The 8,121-nt window shown below is 40.2% G+C and overlaps 1 pseudogene; it reads left to right on the forward strand.

Moving 5' to 3' along the window:
- The first annotated feature begins 4,861 nt into the window (after nucleotides 1-4,861).
- LOC147422950 (uncharacterized) lies at nucleotides 4,862-7,601 on the forward strand (annotated as a pseudogene).
- The last annotated feature ends 520 nt before the right edge of the window (nucleotides 7,602-8,121 follow it).

The following is an 8,121-nucleotide window of genomic DNA, read 5'->3' on the forward strand; positions in this document are numbered from 1 at the left end:
ATTTAAACATGCATTTTGTGCAATATGAGCAAAAATAGATCGTAGGTAGGTGTGCTTTTAATCAATTACATATCACAAGAAACTTACATCAAATGGACAAGCTTTCATTTGTGAACGTAGATAGCTATGCTCAAAATTGAAATGGCACATTGTACAAGGGAGATATGAACAAGAGAAGTGAGAGGAAATACACAATCAATAGAAGTAATTGTACACTCACTTTCATCATCCAAAACTTGGAAATGCAAATAGCTATGCTCAAAATTGAAATGTCACACTCTATAAGGGAGATATGAACAAGAGAAGTGAGAGGAAAGATAGAAGCAATCGTACACTCACTTTCATCATCCAAAACTTAGGTTTGTTTAACAAAGTTTGGATTTTATTCCCACCAAGGTTTAAAATAGAGACTTTGATTCAATCTCTGGGTAAAAGAGGGATGAGGATCTCCTCTAAGAAGAAGATAATTACAAATTGAAAGTTATTGACCCCATCTACCTATCATACATATATGAATGGATGGGTTCAATCACAAAATGTTTGACTCAATAAAAATTTCATCAATAATCAAAGGTGAAATTTTATAGTAGTTGGGCTTAAGGTGATATAAATGATATTCCTATTACCTTGGCTTCTAATATTCCCCCCACCTAGTCTGTGTTGTTCACAACACAGCTACCTATTGATAAGGTAGTGTTCCAAATTTCCTCGTTGCATGTCTTTTCTTCAACTCTTCCAACCCTTGTTGATACTTGTTGCAAAGCTCTTTCTTTGCTATTGTGATGACTATATGGTGAATTTCTTCTTCTATTGGATGGTTGAAGAGATCATAGTAGAGACCCTTGGTTCCCTCTAGGAATTGTTGGGGTAAGCCCAGCTTGTGGCTCATATGAGAAAGCCCTCTATCCACCTAGGACAGGATAGATGATGAGATGATCCAATAGCAAAAGGATGAAACCTCTCTAGCCAATGATTGTAAAGCACTAATCCTACTTAAGAGGCTATTGTCTAATAAATCAATATCACTTTTGAGTTCTATCAATTGTATCTATACTCTATCCTAATGCTCTTGCACTTGGCATGGCCTAAACCTAATCTTTGTTGTTGTAGCCCTAACCCTAGCACCATGGTGAGCTTAAGGCTTCATCCACCGTAACCTTGCTTCGCACTAATGGTGCTTAGGGTTGAGCACATGCTTCCCAATAAAAGATGTCAAAGGAATGGATGGTTCCATACCTATGCCTATGTATCAATTAATCCCTAATTTCATTATATTTCTTAATAATCCCACTCCCTAATCACCACTTGGGCATGAGCATGCTCCACTATACTTAGGTGATTAGAGAAGGAGGAAGTCGCATTTAGTTTTTGATTTCTTGCATTATTTTTCTTTGATTAGCCTTTGCACTTAATGTGATTTCTTCCATCTCCCAATAATCCCTTTGATTTCATAATGTCTTTGCATTATTGGTACGTGTGCAAAGCCAATACTGAGAGCTATCCATCATTGACTGACTACTTGCTGCAAAACAGGCCTCATATGTGCAACTAGTTGGCCAATTAATTTGCAATATTAATGCTTCTTCACTTTTTGGAATTAGTGCAAATCAATAGCTTAAATTTGTGTGTGTGTGTGTGTGTGTGTGTTTTGTGTCTAAAGGCAATTAATGCCCACTGTAGAAAAAACACTCCAAGTTGCTCCTAATTGGTTTGAGATTGGCCCTACCTTGGTGGGAACCCCCCAAGAATAGGGGCCAATGCTCAACAAAAGGAAGCCACACATGCTTGGAGGTCTACCTTTTTCTTGTTGCTGCTTGGTACCCTACCCAGACTGCCTGCACATTGCCCAATCTACCCAAAGCTCTATCCGCAATGGTCTGCTCTTGCTCTTGCCCGTGCTTGCTTCGGACTTGCCCAACTCTACCTACTGCTCTAAAATTCATCAACAATCCTAGATTTCAACTAAAGGGGCAAAACCCCTTTTGATATTCTTTGGTAAAAGGTGTCAATCCACAAGACAACATTCCTATCAACATGACTCAAGAGAGTGGATCATTGTAAGCAAGGACTCAATGGTTTTTGCTATATCTACAATGACGACTGCTAATGGCATTTCCTCAATGGGTGAAACAAATTTGATGAGCATAGAACCACAAAATATCATTCAAAATGTTGGTGATGAACCATTGAATGATCTTTGTGGCTTCGTCATTGATCGACACATTTTTGTAGGCTAAATTGACGTGCACATAGTGCCATAAAATCACCTTTTGCCATGGATTCCTCTTTGTCATGTTTTTGAAAACTTAACCATGAGAAACAACAAATAATGGTTGTGATGCTAAGCTCACCACTTTGATAGTGAATAAAGGCTATCAACCTACCATGGCCCATTTTTATTGTATCTCAAGTGTCGGTGGGCTACCAAGCCTCACCATTTCAATGGTAGCAAAGTGAAAACCAGAGATACTAATACGTCACATCGTGGGATGTAACTGACTCGCATGGAGGCTACAAGAGGTTTTCAATCCCTTGGAAAAACCATTCACAAATTACTACTCTCAAGTGTGAATCTCTAGTGTGTGTGTGTGTGTGTGTGTGTGTGTGTGTGTGTGTGTGTGTGAGTCACCAAAAGCTAGCCTTCCAACCACAAGTGCACATGCATGTTTCACTAAGATTAAGTGCTTCAAACAAAACCAAACTTTCTAGGAATCTACACAAGACTAAAAAAGGAACCTCTCTATGGTCTCAAATCTTAGATCCAAAACTTGAGAAAATTTACGCCTATCTTATAAGGTCTATTTTTAGCAAAATTGTCTTTGATGTGTGATACACTCAATAGCTTCATCTAAGGAAGCTCTACCCTCTCCTATATTGACTCATAAAACTAGTTAAAAATGTACCCTAGATAATTAAGTTACAAGCTCAAAGCTATCAAGCTTAATATAATCAGTAAACACTCATAATACAATCATAAAAATAATAATTATTGTTGTGAATTTTTCTTTCATCACATGTGGTCCCAATTTCAGTGGTATGGATTAGCTTAGCTACTGTAAGGTGTGAGCTTTGCACAATGTTTTTCTTTCATCCACCCTAGCTAGCACAATCCCATTGCCATCAACTGGTATCAAAGCTATGTTGTGCTAGCTAGGTTTATTGCTATGCATTGTGTGTTTGATGTGATCAGCATTTACTAATTAGTTACCCTAATTATGCACTTGATTACTCTCTTTTTCATCATGTGCTACTAGAAAATAAGCTACACAATTGCAGTGCAACTCTCATGGATTTTAAGCATGTTCATGGAGAGCCACTACCCTCATTCATGGGAGGAACTCACAATTAGAATCAATTAGTGCATGTTTTTTAATTATTACACTTGCATGTACGTTGCATTTTAGTGTTATTCTTGCATAATTTGTGGCAATAATTGAATTTGATCAAGGCCAAGAATTGCCACATTAACTTTGTGTGGAGGTAGTACTCTCCAAGTCCTCCCCGAGACGAGTCTTCAAGCACCCCATTTTGACATCAGGAGCCCGCTCATCTCCATCCCCAAATTTTAACTAAAATTAGGTGTGTGTGTGTGTGTGTGTGTGTGTAGCTCTGCCGAATCTGAGCTCATGTTACTACTATTAGGAGACTTTGACACGCAAGTGCTCATGGTGTGGTGGTTAGTGCACTATAAATAGTGTATTCAATTCATTGGTGAGGGTTCAAGTCGCCAATGCGTATTTTAGTAATGGATCATGGGCAAACTCAAGGCTAGTACTCAACTACAAATTAAGGCTGAGGTTGGGTCTGTAGGAGCCCTATTCACATGATATAGAATGTTCTCACTCCGTACCAGTTTGAGATGAAGACAAACCAAAAGGATCAACTAGAGTAGGAGGATCTCTATCACTTGATTCAGAGGGAAAATGAAGGAGGTTCTAGTGCACCTAGTGCACCACCATGAGTCCTCTATTGGCCACCAAAGAATAAGGCTTCATATAAAAGTTAGCGGGTTCAACAAGACTGATACTCTCTAATTTATCACTACTACTGATTAGAAAATTTGGTTTATACCAAAATTCAAAGAAAAGGGGGAAGGAATTTAGATGATGGAAACAACTACTAATTTAGCATGCAGATGGAATGGTAACTTCCAAGAATAGACTGGTACATAGTACAATCTCTTAGAAGTTCAGTCAAAATGTTAAAAATAGGGCTCACTACTTCATTTTTGGAATCCCTAGTATCCCTAAGTGATTGACTCTTTGGCTAGAGCTTTGTACCTTGTATCTCAGAGCTCTTCAGTTCTAGTTTTGTCTTGTCTCAAGTACTTACTGATCTAAACTAACTACCAACTTAGAATAGCTGTCGTAAAGTGTTTAGCTCATTCCAAGCATAGTGTATCCCACGCATCTCTTAACACTAGGTTGGTAACAGGACAGATTTATGTCCTAGGACACTTTTATGTCCTATTAACTCGCAATTTTGCCCGAATTAATTCTAAAAATATAAATAGGACTAGTACATGGGACCAATCCTCAAATTTCTCAAAAGACTTGAAAAAAACTTGGAATTAATTTCAAACCGGTTGCATGCCAGCAAGGTTGGGTAATTAACTCAATGAATAATTCAATTGATGGATTTTATGACAATTGGCCAATTGTCCATGGCATGTCATACAAGAAAAATGCTTCCATGAGCGTGCCTAGGCTCTAAATTGGGGGTGGATCTTGACCGTAGGTTGAAGAGGGGATCCAAGGGTTGAGGGTGAAAGCCCCAAAACCCAAAATTGAGTGAGCCCTTGAGCGGGGTCTGGTAAAAACCGATTTTTCCCCTCTTGGAGCTGCCGAATTTTGCAACGTAGATGGCGTCAAATCAGAGGCGTTATGATGCAGGGGAAGTTGGTTGCAGAAGCGCTGGACACTACCCATAGTTTTTTCAAGCCCAAGAAGGTGCACTCTTGCAGGTCCCGACAGTTTGGTTTGGGGCATCATGGGCTGAGCAAGAATTTGGAGAAAAGCATACAGAGGTCTTCTTTTTTGGTGTCCTGCAAAAATACTCAGTTAAAAAGCAGAAGTTCTCTCGCCGATTTGAGGGGGATTCAAAGGATTATTCAGCTTCATGGGATGATGTTGCAGAATTTGTTGTGCGGAGCTCTCAACGGGTGCATTCTCCTCAAAGAAACTGTGAGGTAAGACAAGAATCTACACCTCCACCTTCTTCATTTGGAATTGGTGAATCAAGTCATGCACCTATTCTATCAAAATGTAATTTGGGGGCTGCAAATGATTTTGATGCCCCGCTTGTTGGGGGGGAAGAGAACATAACGCATGTTGAAGAAGAGGCTGAAGAGACTCCACTTGACCCAACCCCACTTGGTAGGCGTCCTAGAAGACCACCTAAATCACATAAGCGGGGTAGACCAAAAGCATCATGCATGCCTGCAAATGGCACACCTGAAAATGTATCACCCAAATATAGTAAATCTGCATGTGGTGGCCGACCTAGAAAATGTAAGCCTTCCCAAGAAGGGGGCAGACCTGGCCCTTCAAGCATCCCATTTGATGTTGCTAATGATGATGAAAGTGATGATGAGCATGCATCAGAAGGTGAGGGGGTTGAATGTGGTGACAATGAAATATTGGAAGCCGAGGGTCCTGTACTTCATGACTCTCCTGATGGAGATGCACATTTTGTTGATGTGATTCCTCCACAGTGGAAGAGTGGTGATGAATTAGAGCAAGAGCCACATGGTACATTTCGGGCTCTTCCACCTTTCAATGGTGTCAAGGGAACAGACTTGGGACATATGCCACGTGAATTTTGTGAGTTTCATTTGTTTTTTATGCTCTTTCCACTTGACCTTGTTGATCATGTTATTAGTGAGACTAATGCATATGCCGAGAAAGAGAGGCAAAGGTGTGGCCGGTTGCATGACTCCATGCGAAGATGGGCTCCAATAGATCGGCATTCTTTCCTACGCTTCATGGGTGTAGCTTTGGGCATGGCACTACACTACATGCTGTCAAAGCAACATTATTGGAAAGATGAGGTAAGAGGCTCCCTTCTATTTCCTAATTTTGGTGAAAAGATGAGTCAAACTACATTCCAGAAAATCAAAAGGTTTTTGCATGTACGGGACAATGCACAAAGACCACCTCGGGGAACTAGAGAGCACAGGTTATGGCAATTGCTTGAGCTAGAGGAGAGGTTGAATTACACTTTTCAAAAGCATTATAATTTAGGTCAATGTGTGACTGTGGATGATCGCATAATTCCTTCTAAGTGTAAATTGAATCCATGCAGAGTTTACAATCCCAAAAAGCCTCATAAATTTGGTATCCAAGTTTGGAATCTATGTGACTCCGCCACGGGGTATAATTTTTTATTTCAAATTTATGACAAGATGCCATGTACTGAATTGTCTTTTTATGTTGTTGCAAATTTGGTGAAGACATTGCCAAGAAAAGGGCACCATGTATTCTTTGATAGGTACTTCACATCTGTGAAGCTTTTGGAGCACCTAAGAAGTGAAGGTCAAGGTGGCACCGGCACTTATGTATGTAATAGGAAGCACTTTCCCGCCACCCAAATGTTGCATTTGGGTAAGAGAGCACGGGGTGCTTGTCGGTTTGCTTATTGTAAGAAGCAAGGTCTTGTTGCTTGTTCTTGGATGGACAAAAAAGAGATTCTTTTTGCTTCTAATTGCTATGGTGTGCAAAAAGATGAGGTGTTGCGCTTGGTTGGTGATAAGAGATTGCCTTTCTCATGTCCGGCACTTGCCGTGAAATATAATGCATGCAAGGCTGGTTGTGATGTCTTTGATAGCATGGTTCTTGGTAGTGGCTATAGCTTGCAAAGTACAATGCATGGTTTTAAGTGGTGGCATGCAGGTTTTTGGGGTCTCATGGATTCTGTTTTTACAAATTGCTGGATTATATGGAAGGAAATGCATGGCAAAAAGGATGTGTGTAGATTTGACTTTATGCTCCATATGCATGAGCAGTTGGTGGACAATGCATTTCGGCCTTATGTATGCAAGAGGCCAGTTGTTGAGGATGCATACAATGGTCACTTTCCTATCCGTTTGCATGATGTAGCCAGCAAGTACTGTGTCGTTTGTTCAGCTAAGCGAAAGAAGCTTGTTTCGGAGCATAAGGAGGTTGATAGCTCAAAGCCATCACACACCATTTGGGGGTGTGGTAAGTGTCAAAAGGTTATGTGTGCTGACCCTTGCTTCAAGGAATTCCATGCAAGGGTTGTTATCGACTTTCTTTATGATGGGTGCTCAAGAGTCTCTAGACGACGTCATCCGCCCTTATGTAACTTCTCTGTATCACTCTCTCTTTATGTGTAGGTATTTTTTGCATACATGGCTGGTTTTTGTGCTCATTGACTCCCTTTTTTGTTTGTTTGCAGGAAAGCTTTTGCAGGTGGGATGCTATTGGCTGGTTTTTGATGTAAAATGCTGGTTTTTGCTGCAGAATGCTGGTGTATTTTGCTACAGAACAGGTTTTGTGCTCATTGACTCCTTTTTTTGTTTGTTTGCAGGAAAGGGTTTGTAGGTTTCAAGCTATTGGTTGGTTTTTGCTGCAAAATCCTAGTTTTTGTTCATGGCTAGCTGTTGTTCATGGCTGGTGTTCGGCGATGGTTGATTTTTGTTTATGGCTGGCTTCTTATCATGGCTGGGTTTTGTTAGGTATGTCTATTACACAAAAACCTTTTGTATTAGCTTTCTTCTTGCTTGTATGGATGTATCATCATGGTTTTTTCCCACTTGTGATATGGTTATGGCATCATAAGCCTGCTCACTTTTGCATCATGTTTATGGTATTCTGTAGGCAGCGGCTTATACCTTCCTTTTGGTAGCAGCGGATACACATGTAGTGGCTAAAGGAACTATTACATGGAAGATTGTGTTTTGATTGCAGTGGTAGCAGATAGTGATGATAGACATTTTGGCCAGTTTTAGTGCGACATGGATATTATGTATCACCTATATGAGGCATTTTGTCAAGTCTTTTGTCACTTGGAATTGTGCTTTGCATTGATGTTTCTGCATCAGGCTCATGACATGCTTGGTTATGGAAGGGATTCTAAATTGTTCCAGACTTGGTGATTCGA

The sequence above is a fragment of the Adiantum capillus-veneris genome, chromosome 26 (assembly GCF_014529385.1).
Source record: "Adiantum capillus-veneris isolate H3 chromosome 26, ASM1452938v2, whole genome shotgun sequence".
NCBI classification, from domain to species: Eukaryota; Viridiplantae; Streptophyta; class Polypodiopsida; order Polypodiales; family Pteridaceae; genus Adiantum; species Adiantum capillus-veneris.